Source organism: Malania oleifera, chromosome 7 (genome assembly GCF_029873635.1).
Source record: "Malania oleifera isolate guangnan ecotype guangnan chromosome 7, ASM2987363v1, whole genome shotgun sequence".
Lineage (NCBI taxonomy): Eukaryota > Viridiplantae > Streptophyta > Magnoliopsida > Santalales > Ximeniaceae > Malania > Malania oleifera.
The window spans coordinates 94,513,512-94,533,667 of NC_080423.1; the positions used below are offsets into that span (position 1 = coordinate 94,513,512).

At 31.9% G+C, this 20,156-nt stretch overlaps 1 protein-coding gene across 2 annotated transcripts in view; it reads right to left on the reverse strand.

Annotated features, from left to right (window-relative positions):
• Positions 1 to 1,831, reverse strand: part of LOC131159512 (probable manganese-transporting ATPase PDR2) — a 51,228-nt gene extending 49,397 nt beyond the window's left edge. For both annotated transcript variants that reach the window (XM_058114487.1, XM_058114486.1), the window contains exon 1: positions 1,525 to 1,831. The gene's annotated coding sequence lies outside the window, so the exon portion shown is untranslated. The remainder of the gene's footprint in view (positions 1 to 1,524) is intronic.
• Positions 1,832 to 20,156: the final 18,325 nt, after the last annotated feature.

Here is a 20,156-nt window from a genome sequence, read left to right on the forward strand (position 1 = left end):
AAAAAAGAAGAGTGAGAAAAACTCTCAAGGTAAAAGGAAAAGGAAGATAGCTAAAACTGAGATGCAGCTACAAACCAATCAGGGGACACCAGAACCGTAAGCATCATATAAGAAACAAGTGCAAAGGGGAATGACATAGAAACAAAGAGAGAGAGAGAGAGAGAGAGAGAGAGAAATGAAACACAGCCCTGATCAGTGAATAGCATCGCAGTGACGACATCTTTCCAGAATGACAGTAGAATAATTTTTGAGACATCTACAACAACATCAAAATTAGGAGACATATATTCACAAGCATATGCACTGGCAGCAGCGGCATACTAGAGAGAGGGGCGCAATAAGTGAAGACATACTGGCAGCAGCATCAGTGCTCCAACAAAATAAGTTAACCATTTTATTGTCTCTTGAATGTTGAAACTCATGGAAAGCCGATGAACTTTGTATATAAATAATATCCGCCAAGTGTAATCCAAACAGACTGCATTCATCCTAATCTTGAATGATCAAGACAAACAATCATCGAGGATTTTCCTAGCACACAGAACATCAACCATTGCTACTCAATAACAAGACGATAAACAGTGCAGGTGCTAACGCTTGAAATGGCATGGGATTTCCATATCCATGACCAATCATAAAGACCCAGCTTGAAACTTGGAAAACATGAAGAAGGAATATATATATACATATATACACATATGAAGGAGTTAACAAGAATGAAAATAATATAGTAAATCAATTGACAGATTTTTTATTTTAACTGTCTTTAACCTCTGACCATATTTTTAATCATATTTGAGTATTTGATACAGAAAAAAAAAAATAGAATGGAATTGGAGTCTAAATTATCAATTGACATTTGGAGCACAGCAATTGGTTTCTATTAACAACAGGCGTATTTAATGCATAAATCAATTATCATACACAAGGAAAAAGAAATGCAGATGCTATATAATCTCAGCCTAGGCTATTGAATTCAATCATTGAATTCTCCAGCATTGGAACAATTTCTGACCATTGGGCAACTCCAAGATAACCAACAAATCAATAATGAACTATATGTAGTGTAGACTTCAAAATAGAAATGAATAATTGTCTAGCATTAATAAAGATTGTCCAATTCTTATGAAGTTAGGGAATGATATACCATATCATTCCAAAAACGTAAGATTATTTCCTTTCTCTCGATAGTGAAACAGTGAGGAAAGAGTGGGGGTCTAATTTACTTTGACTTGGATCTTTATGCAAAGCGTTGTAAGGATTAGCACCTCATAGCAACGTAAGGAATTCGAATATATTGTTCTCAAACTCAAATTTTTTCTTAAAAAAGAAAAGGTGAAAAGCATAAACTGACAACAGGCAAAAACTAAGGGCCACGATCTATGGTGTTTTATGTGTTTCCCACCAAATATATATAAAACAACAGAACTCACATGAAAATTCAAGACTAAAAACTCATTCGGCAACCAGTGGCCGTACAAACACAGAGGACGCCATCGGAAAGAGAAGAGAGAGAGAGATCACCTGAGAAATTCAGTTGCAACGGCGAGAGAATCCTTCCTTCACAAGCAAGGGCTCCGATTCATAGGATAGGAGGATGATTTCGATCGTTTCCAGAGCAAGAATTAATAGGCGATTCAGAGAGGGAGGCAGAATCCCGGATCCCTGAAATGGGTTGCACCGAATGTTGTTCCGCCAACTAAAATGAGAAGGACTTCCAAGTAAGGCTGCTCCGCGGGAGGGAAGAATTTGGGTTTGCGTTAGTGAGCATCCGGCCCACTCGCCCCGATCGAGTTTTGTGCGAGTTTCAATTGAGATTCAAAGTAGAATAGTTGAAAGACATGGTTTTATACTCCGGTCGATCGGGGGAGGATATGGAGGTTCAACCGAGGTTCAACCCATCGACCGGAGTATAAAACCATGTCTTTCAACTATTCGTTGAACCGGTGCGTCAAAACACTGATCCAGCCAGTGATATTAACACCATATATAATTATATGAATGTATATATCCACGAACATTTTTTACAATAACAATATTACATTTATCATGGAAAATTTTTTTGATAAGGTTATTATAGACAATATTGCAAATATGTTGCTTGTATTGCTAATTAATTATAATAAAATAATTACTGAGATCAATTTGGATAAAATTTTTTTTTTTTTTTCTAAAATCTTCTTTAACCATCCCATTTATAACTCATCCCATCCCAATATCTTTATAAACTATAGAATAAATATTATATATATAATGACTTTATGTGGTGATAATGATAAAATGAAAAAAAAAAAAAAAGGATTCTTGGAATAACACAAATTAGGCCAAAAGTGCAATTGTATGCAAAATAAGGTAGCAAACCCTGACTTTACTTTCTTGCCTCAAGCATTAGATTTGGGAGGCTAAGAGTTGGGAGGACTCAGGAGCACGAGGTAGTGCAAGAGCACCACTATTTGTCATCCACTCTCTCTCTCTCTCTCTCTCTCTCTCTCTCTCACACACACACACAAACACACAAATTTAGATTGTCAAGGGCACTACTCGAGATAGTATTCGAATTCCCGTGAGAGGCTAGATGTCATATGGTGACAATGTAAACATATAACAAGGAGAGATTACAGTTTTATATGTTGTTCTCAGGAGATTTGTTACCCTATATATAGTTCCTCCAAAATGTATTATAAATTGGAACTCTTTGATTTAATGTTTCTACCATTGTCTTGTCAATTGAATAATATAAGTACACCCTCTTCTCTTAGTACACTATGATGTTTGGTTATGATGTATTTTGTTGCTCAATAAATGTTTATTATGTGTATGACTCCTGCCTATATAAAATTGTAGTTGCCTTTAACATTATTCTCATTGTTACCAATTTAGTTAAGGTGAATAATGTAATGCTCGTGCCTATAAGCTTGGACAAGTGAACAATGGAAAGCTTTTGAAAAGCGTCACACGACCCTTCATAGTATCACTACTCTTGAGTTCATGATAGTTGGTGTTAAAGCATAATAGTCGGTCACCATGAGTAGTAAACTAAAACCTTCTAAGTTTACTTAGATGGAGTGCATTAAAGCGCTTGAGACAAAAGTTGCATAATTGTAAATCCTCGAGGCAAAATGCTTTGACCTATTGACATTATTCAATAAACTTGGTTTTGCTTCCTCTATTTTATTATTTTATTTACTAATACCAAGTCAGGTTCTTCTCGTAGCCGTATCGAATGTAACATGTGGGGTAACCATTATCCTTTTTGTAGTGACGAATCTTATGTGTCCTGAATTATACTTTAAGAAAAATATTGTGGAACTATAAATTTTTACTCTACATGTGACACTACAAGAAATAAAGGTATTAGTGACGGTTTTAAATCATTACTAATACTTAAAAAATCGTTACTAATAGTATTAGTGAAGGTTCTCTCAGTATTAGTGACGGGAAAGAACCGTCACTAATAATCTACAACCGTCACTATAAAATTGCACATATGGTCGGCTCAACTTCGTCACTAAAGCGCATGTATTATTGACGGATTTAATAACCGTCATTAATATGACTATAGTAGTGATGGTCAAGAAACCGTCACTAATAGTACGTCTTTTAGTGACGATTATTAAAACCGTTACTAATAATGAACTATTAGTAACGATTATAGAACCGTCACTAATATTTGGCCCCCATAAGGTTGATTATATAGTGACGGTTTTGATCATTTAGTGACAGTTTCTAAACCGTCACTAATACTTCATCTTCCCATTATTAGTAACGGTTTTGCAAACCGTCACTAATGCTTTGAAAAAATTAAATATTTTTTTAAATTCCTGTAAAGACCTTTAATTACATTTTAAAATACATAAAAGCCAAAATTACTAAAACATTCATAAATTATTAAAATTTAAAATACAAATTGTTCAAAATTAAAATACGTACAAGTAAAAATTCAAATTAAAACATACAAATTAATTATGCTCAGTTAACAAGAAATACAGGAAAAATAAAAAGTTTCGCGCATTCGACTCAACTAAAATGTCTGGCATCGTTGTAGTGTTTTGAGAGCCACAAACCCTACAAAATAATAATTTCACAAGAAATTAGCTAGCTAGTATATAATGTTTGAACATATATATATACATAGCATGATTTTATGTTCATAACCAAAGAACAATCCATATTTAATCACTTAATGTATGCACTTTATGACCATTTTATCATATTTTATTTTTGCAAAAATCAATTGAAATTTCGGCAGCATGCCGTCTGTAAATAGAACATTTTTTCATAACAAAACATACATACAAGCTTGAAGCAATTTAGTATACTCAATATTTCAGTAATAATTCATTCAACACAAGCAGTTCAGTATACTCAATATTTGACAATGTTCCATTTAACACAAGCAGTTCAGTATGATCAATCTACACATTTCATACAAACAATCAAGTTAAGTAGGTCCTTGCAAGCATCAGTTAAGCATAATTATTTTTCATTACGAAGTTAAAATAAATAAAAAGTACAAGATGATTGCATCAATACACCAAAATAAATGCAAATAGTTAGTAACATCCTTAAGAGAAACAACGAAAAAACTTTCATGACTTCCAAAAACATTATCAGTTCATGCACAAAAAACGAACACCATCCTCATTAACATCCATTTCTCCCCCTTTGCCATTATCAAAAATAGGGGGCTGTCACTGCTGATGATCTAAGAATGGTGCTCAGCTCCTCTATATATGTTTTTATGCATGCATTTTTCAATTTAGGATGAAGATCAATCTTCATTTAGCAATCACTCATCATTTCAATAACAATTTAAGCATGCATCATATTATAAACATTTAGCACTTGATTTTTGGGTTTTGATTATTTTGGGAAAAATTTTAACAAAATTTTGGCAACATGCCGTGTGTAAATAGAATATTTTCCAAATTTGTAAATCAAAAAGAGTATACCAGATAGCCTAACAGTTTTTTATAGCATATAAAACATAAATCACTACATCAGCCATGCAGATGGCATTCCAGATAAGGCATGCAATCTAATAGCTCAAATAATAGGTCATACAAAATATAAATCATCTATCAAAGAAATGTAATCATTCACTTAGTTTGCAAAAATGAGACACAAATTTTCACTTGCTTTTCTGAGTGACCATCCAAGAACACGTCTGAACTCTGCAAGCACTTATGGGGCAGATGTGTGCAGGATTTCTCTCTCTTCCGATGCAAGCCTCTTGTGCAGTCTCTTCTGATGATCTGCAAAGTCCACGAATAAATCCTTTAGCTCCTTTGCTATCCTATATTCTACAGTTCCTGAGTGACAGAGCTTTAATTCTTCGCCAATTATAACATTTGTGCTCTGTAATTCCTACTACAATATGAGAATCATAAAATCAATTATGCAATTCAACAACAGAGCTCCAACAGTAGCACAAAATCTCACTTTTATAGTTGATGATATTTCCTAAAAAATTAATAAAAATAAAAATGAAAGAACTTGTCAGGGACTTCGGTTTTAGGTTCCCAATTAATGGTTTAAACCATCCATGCCTTAGTATCTTTTTAGTTACCACCCACGGCCTACAGAAAATGAACAAAACAATGAAAGCTAACTAACAATTACTAAAAATCCAATATAGTTCAATATAGAAATAGAAGAAAAAGCGGACATTGTACAATCAACAATAACTACGCATTAAGTTGATACATTCGTGTTGAAGATGTTATAATGTGATTTGGATTGTCCAAAAATTCCCATAGTTTCTCCAGGTTCTCTTTAGAATCCAACGTAATCATTCTCCCCGTATATGTCTCTGAAAACAAGCTTGGGAAAATGCAGACTTGTGTTGATAAGGTAGTCTGCTTCTATAGGAATTCAACAACTTTTGCTGGGGACAAGTCTTTCTCCAAATTGTCAATTAATACGAAATGGTCTTAGCTAGTGATTCTATTTTGGGAAAATTTTAACGAAATTTTGGCAGCATGCCTTCTGTAAATAGAACATTTCCTATAAAGACATGCTCCGAAAACCTGGTTGTTTACAACAAGTAATTCAGATTAAACATGCAAGAACCTAAAAATATCTACCAGCATGCAATACACAAGTCACTACATCAGTCATGCAGGTGGCATTCAGTTCAATTAGCATACACTCATATTACTTGAACTATCAGCATGCAATACATAAGTCACTACATCAGTCATGCAGTTGGCGTTTTAGACAAATATACAATCCAAGATATTTAAGCGATTCAGTATAGTCCAATGTAGTTCATGTCAAAATATAAACTATCCATTAAAGAGATATGATTATTTAATTCAATATGGATAGTAGGTTATCATGCTGATCTCATAAGGCATATAGGAAAAGATGGAATAGGGATGCCTTTGGTGATGTGTACATTCAAAAGTCTAATACTTTAAGGGAGACTTGAGGATATTGATCATAAAAAAGACTTGGGTAAATATCTCAAACGATTTAGTTAGCAGGGGATTTTCTTTTAAGAATGATTTCGAGGCTTTGCTAATGAAGAAGGAGATAAGTTGGAAATAAACAGTGAGGGTTTAAATGGGTCAAATTCAATATATGCAATATTGGATTGGGGAACCAATGGGAACAAAGCAATATAGAGAAACTCTAAAATATATTATCAGGATAAAAGTTAAAACACAACTTAACTAACCTTGAACCTTTGCGTACATACATGGGCCCCTATTTTGTTCTTCATTTGTAGAGACCCAAAGAATTATAAAAATTCAATAATAAAAGAGGGAGAAAAGGGAAATTTTTAAAAGGGTTCACAACAAGATCCCGTCGACGATCGCAAAACATTCGTCAACGAAGTGGCTTATTGGGATCGTCGACAAAGACACGTGTCTCGTCGATGAGAAATTACTGAGAGGGGTGTTTCAGGGCCTAAAATTCGTCGACAAGGAATAAGTGCTCGTCAATGAACCTTCTTCTTGAGCTCATCGACAAGATGACGTGACGAGTATGCATTTTATAAATTGTTGAACTCGGTTTTTTGGCAAGAAGATTTTGCCTGTAAAGTTCTCTCTATAAAATTTTCACCCTCCTCACCTTCTCTCTAACTTTATAGCTCGATTCTTCATTGGAACAACGATCCTAAGCCGCCACGCTACTCTTGGGAAGTTTCTCTTCATTTCTGTAGGAATGGATTGTTGGTTAGGCTAACTTGGGAACGATCCCAAAATTTGGGTAAGTTAGTTAATTTCAGTTTTATTAAGTATTTGGTGTTTCTGTATTGAGGATAATATGTTAGGAAAGATAATACTGAAGTTTTGTTGGGGAAATGTTAATTTCAGGGTGTTGTGTTGGGAACACTGCAGGTGTAGGATTGAGTGTTTTGTGGGCTTCTCAGTGAGCCAGGTAAGATGATAAACTAAATCAGTATTTCCATGAAATTATTTATTAATCTTCAGCTTTTATTTTCAAGGAAATTATTTATGTTATAAAACTAAATTTGGAAATACTTATGTTTTCAGGAAAATGATTTTAATACTGTTCAGCAGGAAATATGATTTTGTGCAGATGTTATGAATAGAATAATATTCACTTTTATGTAACATGACTAGGAAAATTATGTGATTTTATGAATTATCATAATATTATGTTTTTAGAATCAACATGTTATTATTGTTTTCAGGAAAATTTTAAAAACAATATGGGAACTATGTTTAAAGTATGATATCAAAACAGTACAGAGATTTCAAACTATGTGTGTTAAATATATGTCGGCGTAAGAGACGTGGTTTTATATGATATGCTGACGCAAGGGCCGTGATTTTACATGATATGATATGCCGGTGTAAGGGTTGTGGTTTTATATGATATGTCAGCGTAAGGGCTGGGGTTTTATATGATATGCTATGCTGACGTAAGGGTCGTGGTTTCCATGTTTTATTATGTCGGCATAAGGGTCATGGTTTATACATTATGATATGCAAAAATACATGAAAATATTATTTTGACAAATGTTATTGTGAAACAACTATATATCGTTATTTAAGATTTACTATATGTTATCAGAACCCGGATGACTTGATTTAGGCTTTCAGGAAGCATGGTACCGTAGCTATATGATCACGATCATGTATATGTTAGTGCTACCACATGTTGTAAGGGACAGTGGGAGATCGATAGTCAATGTGGTTTATAGTAGTGTAGGTGTCCCTCTGGCATCTGAACCAGGAGGGGCAAACCCATTGTACTTACAGACTTATATTGATCTAGCGTGGTTGGCCAACCATTGCTAGATCTTGCCTTTGGGCTACACAACCTAGTCATGTGGGGGTAAGACATGACACCAGCCAACTATCCATATAAGGTGTTATTTCATGTACAGTTATATATACGATGATTTCATGTACAGTTATATATATGATGATTTCATGTATAGAAACTCAGTATGTTATACCTTGTTATAATAAATTATGTTTTAAACAGATATGATACAGACAGTTCTACCACATATGATTTATGTACTGTTATATCTATAACACGAAATTACTCATGTTGTCACACACTGATATTAGTTTATTTCCCTTATTGAGAGGTGTCTCACCCCAGCTATATAAACATTTCAGGAAATATAGGTAGAGGAGCGGATAGAGCTCCACGACAGTAGAGACCAGTGGGGCTACCTTATCTGAAGGGTGAGTTGTTAACTAGGATCAGGTTTTTTTTTGGGTTGAGACCCTAGGGTACTTTTGGCCTTTTGGCCTTTTGGTGGATGATTGTATATATAACAGGTTTAGTAGAACTCTGCTCTTGTGATTGGTTGGATGATATGTATGTGATTACATTTCCTGATTTATTTTCAAACGGCATGTTGCCGAAATTTCAAAAATTTTTCCAAAATTGAATTTTATATCTAAATGTCTTGTGTTTACTTTCCTACCCTAGCCATTTTTTGTTGATGTCAAAAAGGGGGAGAAATATCTAATGCGAAATTGGGAAAGCTAAATACATCTAAATACATATCAGAATTGAGCTTTATTGACAATTAAAATTGAATGCAAAATTTGTTTTAGTTGGTCTTCTGTTGTTATATGCTTGTACTTCAAATTTAAATTTTATGCATATACTTAGGGGGAACCTGTTGGTTTTTCCCACTTTTACAAATTGTTTTTGTCATCATTAAAAAAGGGGAGAATGTTGACTCTATGAGTCTGATCCCGTTTTGATTATGAGAAAAACTAATGTTTCTCACATGTGCACTGAGCTTCTTGAACATGTTTATCCTTAGCACGTACTGTTGGTAGGAACTCAAGCAAGTCATACGGACTATAAAGATCAAATTTCATTTATGGCGTTTGAAGAATCTAAAGAATGAAGACCTATTTTCTATTGTATTTGCATTCATTTTTATATTGGTCTGTAATAATTTATATCAGTCTATAATAATCTCTGCATGTCATGTATGTAGGTAATTGTAAGCTCAACATGACTGTAGATTGACCATAGGGACTGAATGACCTTAAGGCAAGACGCCGAATTTTTTCGGTGTCCTCTAATGACCCTAGAAAGACCTTAGGTCCCAGCACATGCACATAAAATTCTCCCCATAATCACTTATAATATCAAGGGAATAAATTAAAGTTTAAAAGGACTAAATAGGAAAAATTGTGAGAGGTCGAGCGATCGAACCCGTTGTGCTCAAAACACTTCGGGCACCCGAATGACTGAGAAGTCAGCGAGTTGACTTGGTTTTGAACCAAATATGAATGTACCGTCTACGGGCGACCGAACCCCTAAACTAACTTTTTCCACCAACTCAGCCAACTGAACATTTACATTCAAATTGGGCCTCAGGTGACTGAACATATGAGTTCGATTAACCGAACTTAGCTTCGACCACCCGAACCGCGCAAAAAAATTTTTGACTTTTGTTCAGCCAACCAAGCTTGAACTCGGGCACCCGAACCTTAAAAGATGACCTTTTTAGCTGAGTCAATTCGGGCGACTGAGCCATAGTTCAGCCACCCGAATCCTCTCGGGTTACTTAATAATTTACCATGGTTAAAAGGGTTAAATAGGGTTAATTTTTCTAAATTGATTTAAAACGAATTTAATAATGCCCTAATGTCCTAAACGGTCATAATTAGACCTTGGTCTATATATATGAGCTCATTTGTGAGGATTAGTAATAGATTAGCAAAAATCCTCTCAATTTTTGAAATCCTATTTTGCCCAAATACTCTCATTTCTTCATTCCCTTCATACATTTTAGCATTGTGAGAGTTCCTTTGATTGTGCTAGTGTTTATTAGAAATTGCTAATACTCCCATTGCTCTAATTGATTATTGATATTGATTTTAAGGGAGTTTAGTTAAATTTATCCCACAAATTTGAATATAATAAATCTTGTGTTGGGATAAACTCATAAGTTTAAGGATTCTTGCATTGTTATTGCAATATTCCTAGAGCTATATTTTGTTGTGCAAATATTTTTCACAAGCTATAATTTTTTCAAACTACTCTTGTGCTTATTTCATTGAAGGAAAATATTTTGAGTTAGTTTGAATATTTGATTAGCATATTTGAAATTCTGATTTGTTATTGAGATTTTCTATAACTTGTTTAAAAGATATAGCTTGATTAGAACACTTTTGAGCATACTTGTTATTAAATCTTGTTGAGTGTTGCTTGCACAAAGATACACATCACTAAGCTTATAATTACCTATATTGTTGATGTGCATGTGATTAATTACATTTGGTACATATCTGCTTAACTGAGAAGCATAATCACTGTACCGGTTATATTGTAAAAAATACTGTTGTATTCCAAGCGTGACCTAAGGGGGCGGTAATCTAGCCCGGTTAGGTTTGGTTGTGAAGGTTGAGGTTAGCCATGTGTTAATTAACCTGGTTGTAAAGGTTGAGATCAGCCCTGTGCTAATTGAGCTGATTGTTTAGGTGCCGTTCCACCCGTTAAGTGAGGTTATAGTGGTAATCTTTGTGCTTATTAGTCAAGGAGGGGACGTAGGCAATTTGTTTAATCTCGATAACATATCTAGTGTCATCTCCTTGATCGGTGCAAACTGCAAGTGCATAGTATCGTAGTTTTATAATATAATGATGTGTAGAGTATCGTCCTTAGGGATTGATGTTTTAACTTTACCAAGTACTGAAATTTTACTAACCTTGATTTTATTTAGAAAGATTAATAATTTTAGACTGCAAAATTTAAATAAAACTACTTTAAATAAACTATTCAAGAGAATTTAAAATTGGATGTCGCATATGAAATTATTGATGGTGAAAACTTCTAAAAAACCAATTTCATCTAGTTTCTCACTATGCTTGACTCATTTAGTTAATTCGATTTCGTTTTCTCTGTTTGTTAGCAAACTGCCAATTTTTCCAAAAGCCTATTTCGATAGTCAATCAGAACTTATTCTTATTTATTATTTAATATAAGAGTATGCAAATTAATAACGCAAGAACGCAATAAAACCCTCGATTTTTTTTTATGCTACGTAGGTTCATACAAGTTTTTCGATCTCTATATTTACCTACGCTGAATTATCCAAGATCTATCCTATAATCCTCACTTTTGATAGCAAATCACAAGACTAATATCATTTAATTAATGGTCAGTCAATTAAAAGCATTAAGCACAGAATAACTCAAACAAACATTAATGAAAACTATTTCAGATTAACATCAAAGAGCAAACATAATTCGAAACTGGCTACATCATTTTCTTAGAATACAAAAATTTAGTTCATTCCGAAAATTAAATCCAACATAACAGATTTCACAATATTTTCTTCTATTTGGAGAGAACGGGAAAGATCAACACTCGTAGCACCGCCGTCAGGCGTCACGAACACCCCGAACACCGTCGTTATTCGCCGCCTTCCGATTTTGAAAAGATATTATTTTTGCATGCCTTTAACGCTCATTTGCTGGCTATGTGTGTATCTTTACAGCACCTCCAAAAGAAAACCACAAGAAAGCTCCAAAAAAATTATTTTTCCAAAAAAAATGGTGTGTAATCCGGCCTCCCTTGTGTCTCACCAAGAAAAATAGTCCTTTTTTTCCTCTCCTGTGGTGCGGCCTCCTTCAGCTCCAGCGCACGCTGCCTCTCAACCCCCGGCTCCTTCCCCTCTCTGGCGCACAACCTCCCTCAAGAAACCCTCCTAGGAAGATGTCTCCTTTTTTACTTTCCTTTTCTTTTCTTTTCTTTCTTTCTTTCCTTTCTTTTCCTTTCTTTCTTTCTTTCCTTTGTGTCCCAGCGCCTCACCCAGCGCATGATGACCCGGCTGCATGGCCGGGTCACATCTCACCTTTCTTTTATTTTTATTTATTTTTATTATTTTTTTCTTTTATTTTTTCAAAGGTACACGGTTTGCCCTCTTTCTTCAAGTCTGATTTCAACCCTTCTACAGCCCTTAACTCTCAAAACTCGAAACATGAAAGTTGTAGATCTATTTCTCATATTTTCCTAGAATTTTGAATCGTCTCGATCGGAGCTCTGACGAGAAAGTTACACCCAGATTACGAAGAATTATCTAAATAGTCCACAAAAAGGCGTATGGTAACTTTACTTCTGATTTCGACCTTGGTGCAACCAGTATTTCGCAAAAAGCAAAGCATAAAAATTGTAAAGCATTTTCTTATCTTTCTACGACATCTTGAATCATCTGAATCGGAGGTCGGATGAGAGAGTTACGCACCAATTAGAAAGTACCATCGGTTTTTAGCTTCCAACAGTTGTTTTGTAATAAAAAAAAAACACCAAAATTTCATACATTACTCAATAAAACCAAAATTTTATAAATAGAACACAATGTTAGAATATTGAGAATAATTAGACATTTAAATAAAAAAAATATAATTCGCAATGCATGAATTAAAACATCTAATTACGCAATTTAAGCGCATAATTATTCCTTTATTGCTTTATTGTGCATGTTTGGTTAAATTTATATTGTAGTTTAAATTCCATCGTATATTTACATTGATTTATTTTATATGCACTAGATTAACCTTAGGCTTGTGTAATACTGCTGTTAGTGGATTGACCTAGGGAATAATTTTTTTAAATACCAATTCACTCCTCTCTTGGGATTGCACCACAACTAACATAAAATAATAACAAATATATTAATAAATAGAAAACTCAGATATTACAGTTGTATTTTAAACTATATAGATGTGAGTTGTACTGTATATTGTTTTACTAGCTAACTCAGTTTCAAATATTTATCAGTATAATATTTATGTAAGCTTAGTTGTTACACACTAGTGATAGCATATTTTGTCTTACGGAGAATTATCTCATCCCAGTGATTTAACATTTTTTAGGTGATCCAGTTAGACAAGCAGATTAGACTCGCAAATAGAGAGGTCTTTTGCACTGCCCTTTTTGTAGGGTAAGTGTTTTCAAGGTGATACGTTTTGGGTAGATCTTGGTTTTTGATAGATGTTACTAGGAGATATGTATTGTATGTACATTTTGGGGAAATATAGAATTCTGGTATTGTAAATATTGATTGTACAGTTTCTATGTTTTTCGCTGCATAAGAGTATTTCAGTAGATATTACAATGACATCAGAGTAAAATATTTATATATTTGGAAAAAAAATGTATGAATTTTTGGGTCGTTACATCGACAACTTTGTTTTCCTTTTATACCTTTTATAAGGTTTTGGTTTTGATGATTTTAAGCTTTTTCTCTTTGACTTTTTATGACTATACTGGGGCAGTCTTTCAAAACCAAATTGTTCGCACCAATTACCTATCTTTTTTCTTTTGGTCAATCGTTGTTTTTTGAGAAGATTCTTGAATCTCAGGTTATTACATACGTCTATACCTATCAGATTTATAACATGTACAATTTCATCATAAGTCCATTTGCCTAAATCCATGTGGTTATAAGTGTCTACATTTTTGTATTCGGCCATCTTTTTCCTAACTATATTAGCAAATAAAGTAGGCAATCCATTGATAAATTTATCTTTCAAATATTTTGCATCAGAATCTTCCTTTAAAATGACTCTTGTTAAAAAGGTATCCTTATAATATCTAAAATTAGATAATTTTCTACACCAGAGATTTTGAAGGAATTCAACTTGTCTTTCTTCAAAGAAGGAAGGAATCCCCACAACAATGTAACATAATCGACAGAGTGAGAGCAGTTATTCCTGCATATTCAGCTTGTCCATACTCATTAAAAACTACTCCTCCATTTTCATCCATTTTTTGAGAAAAAATTATGTCATGTTTTTGTTCATTAGTCATATAATTGAATCACTAAGAATGTAATTGTCCTTCAAATCCTATTACAAGGGTTTTAATTGCTTCTAGAATTGTTTGCTTTTGTATTAAAACATAATTATGTCCTACCATAAACATTTGTCTGCAAACATTGACAATTTGATGCTCAGGTAATCCATCTATATTCCACCAGTAGCACATGTTACCTGAATATCCCTTATATGGAATAGGTTCTTCATATTGTAGGTCTGGAGGAGATGGTCTAGAATAATAGTTTTTTGTTTGGGATATTGGTATTGTATTTAGATCTATCTAGTAGTAAATCCTATTGGATTAAAGGATGTATTTTCAAATTGTTTTTCATGATCATAAAAATCCTTCCAAAAATGACTCAAGATTAGAATATTCTGAGGTTGCTTCTAAATCACTAACTTGTTCATCTAAAGTGTTGATTTGTTTTGAAGAAGATGCTTTAATTTGTTCTTCTACTTCCATTTTCATATTTTGAATTTCTTCTTCCACTTATATTTTGGCTTTGTTTCTTTTTTTGCCTTGGCTAATTTTTCAACTATTTCATTAAGAATATCATCATTATCACTAAAGCATCCTTTGAGATACAAAGGGTCAGGAAAATTATATTTCTTCTTTAATTTTTTTTCATGGACAAGTGGTTTTATTTTTTATTTCCCTTTATCTTTTTTATTTTTCCCAAAGATTGACTCTGACATTGAAAAAGTGGCCGAGCTTGGGAAACTTGAGGGTGGCTAGTATTTTTTATCCTTTGGATTTGGAGCAGTCATTCTTAAGGAAGGTATGGTTGCTAGTTGCTCTAAACGTATTTCTACTCTATCAAATTGTTCTCCTATTGTAGTGAGATAGTCATTTGAGAAATTGTTTTGTTTTACAAGTATCTCCATTTGTTGTTGAGTAGCGCTGATATTTTTGGATTTTCAAATTCAGTTTTTACAAAAGGTACACCTTCTACTTCATTATTCCTGTATTTAAAATAAATTTTCTCTGGTGGAGGATGGATATTATTCACCATTCCGGTTACCGTTTCGTAAGTCTCTTTTGGTTGATCAATAACGTCGCAAATTTTCTTCCTGTTGCAAAACCATTCAAAGAATCTAAGATTTTATTTTCTATTAATCATTTCATCACACCATTCACAGTTGTATTTTTCAATATTTTTTTGTAGAGTATTTTTGAAAGAATTGTTTTCTTAAAGTTTCATTTTTGTTTGAGCAGAAATCCTTGTTTAATCTTTTCTTATCAATTAAAAAGGTATCTTGTTCTATAATATTTATTTCATACATCTGAGATTTAGCTGGAGATGCGAAATTTTGTTCTTTAAAGACTGGTTGAGCTACTTGATTTTCTATTCTTCTTCATTTTATTTGTTCAGATATATCCTGTTTAGATGAGGAGTTCGAAAGGCGAGATTGTTCAAACTCATAAGTCATTCTTTTGGGCACAGAGTAAGACCTTGTTATACTAAGGGAAGGTTGTGCTGTTTGAAAATCATCTATCGATACAACATCTGAAAGTCTATTGTTTCATTGGAATGTAATTCTTAAATCCCCGTCATTGTATTCAATAAATCCTCCGAAATGACTGCTTAGGACTCTTAATCTTGGAGCATAAACTTTTGATTTAAGCCATTGATCTGGGGGGTCAATTTCCTCCCAATGTAAAACTCTTGGAACCATTGTATTGCTTCGATCAAAGCATATTGTTTGTCTTGGAGGTACATTTGGAGGAAGAAATGATGGAATTATTCCTGAAGTCATTATTCTGTAATGGATTCAGAAAATTAATTTATATGGCGAAGAGTCATGGCGGAAATTGCAATTGTGAGTTTGAATGTATATTATTAAACATTTTTTTGAATATATATTACTAAATATTTTTCTTTACGATCATCAACATTTATTTCTATTGTAAAGTTGGGACAGCACATAAAATATATTGGTCCATTTGTTAAAGATGTTTCTACCATTTCAATTATAGATTGTTTGTAATTCGAAATTTGATCATCTTTTAAAACTAGAAGGAGAGAGTTGTTAAGTCCAGTTTTTACCAGTGGTTTGTGTCCTATTTGAACACAACCAATACGTAGATCATTAAATCCTAGTTTAGTATAATTTTTTAGAATCTTTTTAGATAGAAGATTTTTAGAATATGTTTTATCTACAAACTTAACATTAATTTCTTTTATTTTTTGGCTAATTTTTGATTTAAAATCTAACAATTTTCCCTTTTTGTATATTGTTTCCTTGTTAAATTCAGGTAGTTTCCAATTTGCTAACTCTTTATCATCCCAACATGTCTCATGACTTTTAATTGATTTACTAGCTTCACTCCCTTGCATACTACTAGCACCTTAGCCACTAGCCATAAAGAGATCAAAATTAATTATTTTTATTCTGCAATTCCTTAGGTTATCCTAGACTTATCGTCCTCCAAAATCATCAAAATGGGACTTACTACCTAACCTTAGAATCTCTAGGTCTAAAAATAACCAATCCTAATTTCCTTAAAATTTTGACCCTGATACCATTCTTATCCAGGAAGATGAATAGTGTAAAACAATTAAATAGTGCGAGTACATGATTAAAGTAATTAAAAATAACTATGAGTGCGTAAAATAATAATGCAACGGAAATTAAAAACAACAATACTTTTATTAGATAAAATACAAATTATAACTTATAAATTGTTCAGAATATTTTAAGATGACCGGAAAACTGGATACATTGGTTGTTGTAATTTTTTTTTTTTGGTTAGCAAGAAAATTAATGCAAAATTTCCAAGAACATAATGGAGCCTAGGCAATCTTGTTAATTAGTGAGAGCATTGACAAGGAAGGGATTTGTTAATATGATGTGGGTTTAATTTTAGGTTGGATTTTGAAAAAAGGAGTGGAGTGGGTGGAGACCCAGCTCAGTGTGCGGTGGGCACGTGGTCCAAAGTTCAAAGTCCACTTTCCTTCATTCACCAACACCTTTCCTTTCATTTGCTTGAATGTGTTTTGGCACTTTTTGGTCAAAAGATCATTAAAGTATTAACAGGACTTGAATGGGTTTAGGTCTACTAGAAGTGGAATCTCACTTCTTGAATTCTTACATTCTTAGAAACACACACACACACACACACACACACACACACACATATATATATATATATATATATATATATATATATACATGGGAATAAGAATTAATCTTGTTGCATACCATATGATGATCATTTTTTTACTATTTGAAAACTCGGAATTTGGATAATGTATTTTAATTTTCGTATGATTTTTAATAAAATACAATACAAATTATATTGAAATTTATTCAAATTCATGCAAGTCTAAATTCATTGTTAAAATTCGTACTCCACACACAACCATAATAATTTTTTTTTTTGTTATTGTACAATTTATAAACTTGATATTATTAATCAAAATATATTGATGTACAATAACTACGTTTTAAAAAAATTATCACGGTAAAAATTAAAAAAAAATATTGACCCAAAATTAGTATGATAACTAGTAGAACTGACCCACACTTTGTGACGGGCATACATATGTATTTCGATAATTAGTTTTGATAATAATATCATAATTTAACACATTATTTTTTTTTATTTGTTCAACATAATTGACAAATATTATATGCATATTATAAAATGTATAAAAATTGCACGCAATACATAAAACTTTAAAAGTATTATGATCATGTATATATGATATAAATTTATTTGTGATTGATTAATTTAAATGTAAAATTAATTTAGAAAACTAAAATACAGATATATATAATAATAATATTGAATGGAGATTTAAAATATAAAATTTGACTAATATTTCAATACTTTATTTTATAACATATGGAAAGATGAACATTTATTAAATTACACGTGTTTATGTATTTATATATAAATATATATTATTTATAATTATAATATTTTGATTTTGGAACCTTCTGGTGGAAAGTAGGTGAGAAAACAATCATTTATTCTAATTTTAATGTATATAGTATATGTAAACAGAAATGTAACACGGTATAAATATTTGTATATTTTTGAATAGCTTTAATTAAAATTAATTTTATAATTTAAGTGGAGAAAAATTACATTGTATTGTATATATTATATTGAATATTTTAAAAATAATTCCAATTATTAATGCTAATTTTAATGTATATAATGTATGTAAATATAAATGTAACATATATATTTTTGAATAATATAAGATTGATTTTATACTTTTAGTAGATGTAAATATAAACCAATAATAAAGAATGTAGAAACTAATAATTTAAATTAAGTTTATAATGTAAATGTATTGATAAAGATAGTGACACAAGTTTGTTAAGTTGGGATCATTTTTTTAAAAATTATTTACTAAAATTCATTCATGTTTATATTTGTAAATTTTGTCTATGAAATAAATAAATAAATAATGGAATCATTGTATAGAGTAGGGGTGTGCAAATGGTCAGTTTGACCAAATTCAGTTAATTAATCAAATTAACTGAACTTTTCGGTTAACACTAATCCCTAACCGAACCGACCGAATTAGTTGTTGTAATTGAACCGTACTCGACTGAATCAAATTTTCAGGTAATTCAGTTAACCGAATAAATTTAAAATTAATTATAAAAATAAAATATGATTGCAAATTTTGTTTCTAATTTACCAATTTAAGCTTAATTAATAAAACGATTTATTGATAAAAGAGATATTTTAAGATTATATATTAATATTACTCATTTATATTTAATTATTAATTAATTAGTAATTTGGGTAGTTTAGTTAACCGAATTAAAAATTCTCCATACCCGAACCGAAAATTGAATACTTGAATTTATCCAAATCTCAAACCGAACCAAACCAAACCAAATCTATATATTAACCGAACCGATCCGGCTGAACTTGGTCGTTTAATTTGATTAATTCTGTTAAACCCAAATTATGCTCACTCTTATTATATATATATATATATATATAGAGAGAGAGAGAGAGAGAGAGAGAGAGAGAGAGAGAGAAAGAGAGAATGAAGTTTAATAAATAAATTTTGAACTCAGTCGTTTAATTTGATTAATTCTGTTAAACCCAAATTATGCTCACTCTTATTATATATATATATATATAGAGAGAGAGAGAGAGAGAGAGAATGAAGTTTAATAAATAAATTTTAAAAAGCCTGGGGCCAAAGAGAGAGAAAGAAATTTAAAAATAAATTGAAAATAATTAAAGAAAGTTAGTGGAGGTTGTGTGGACCCTCAACCTTTGTTGGGAGAGAGAAGAGGAAAAACAAGGGGTTGCATGGCCTCAATGTGAGAGAGTGGATGAGAGAAAAATGATAGTCGCAAAATAAAATAAAGAATTTAAATAAAAAAGGTAAAATAATTTCAATTCTCATACAAATCTCAAAAAATCTAAAAATAAACTAGCATTTTTTATAATCCTTTGTAAAAAATAAAATTTGCATAATTAAACAAACGTCAGGTTTTTTCATAACGTATGCGAGCTTAAATTGGATCTTTGCTAAAATATAGTAATTCTAGTCTCCGAAGATCTAAAAAATGAGATGGTATTTTTGTAAATATTCATGAATCTCTCGCAATTCTCTATTAATAATTTTGGGATATTATGAGTTCTAAAAAGCACAAGTAGAGAGAATATTTTATTAAATAAAAAAATAAAAAACTCAAAATCATGACATCGACGCTCACCTTTCATAGCTAGAATATATATATAATAATATATAATATAAATAAATTTTATGTATGTGTTTCTTCTATGGATAGGGTCATTATTGCCATCAAAGACAAATGACTCTCTCTGTGTTAGCATTCGTACGAGCCTAAAATGGACCCTTCGAAAGACCTATCACTCCCAATTCAATT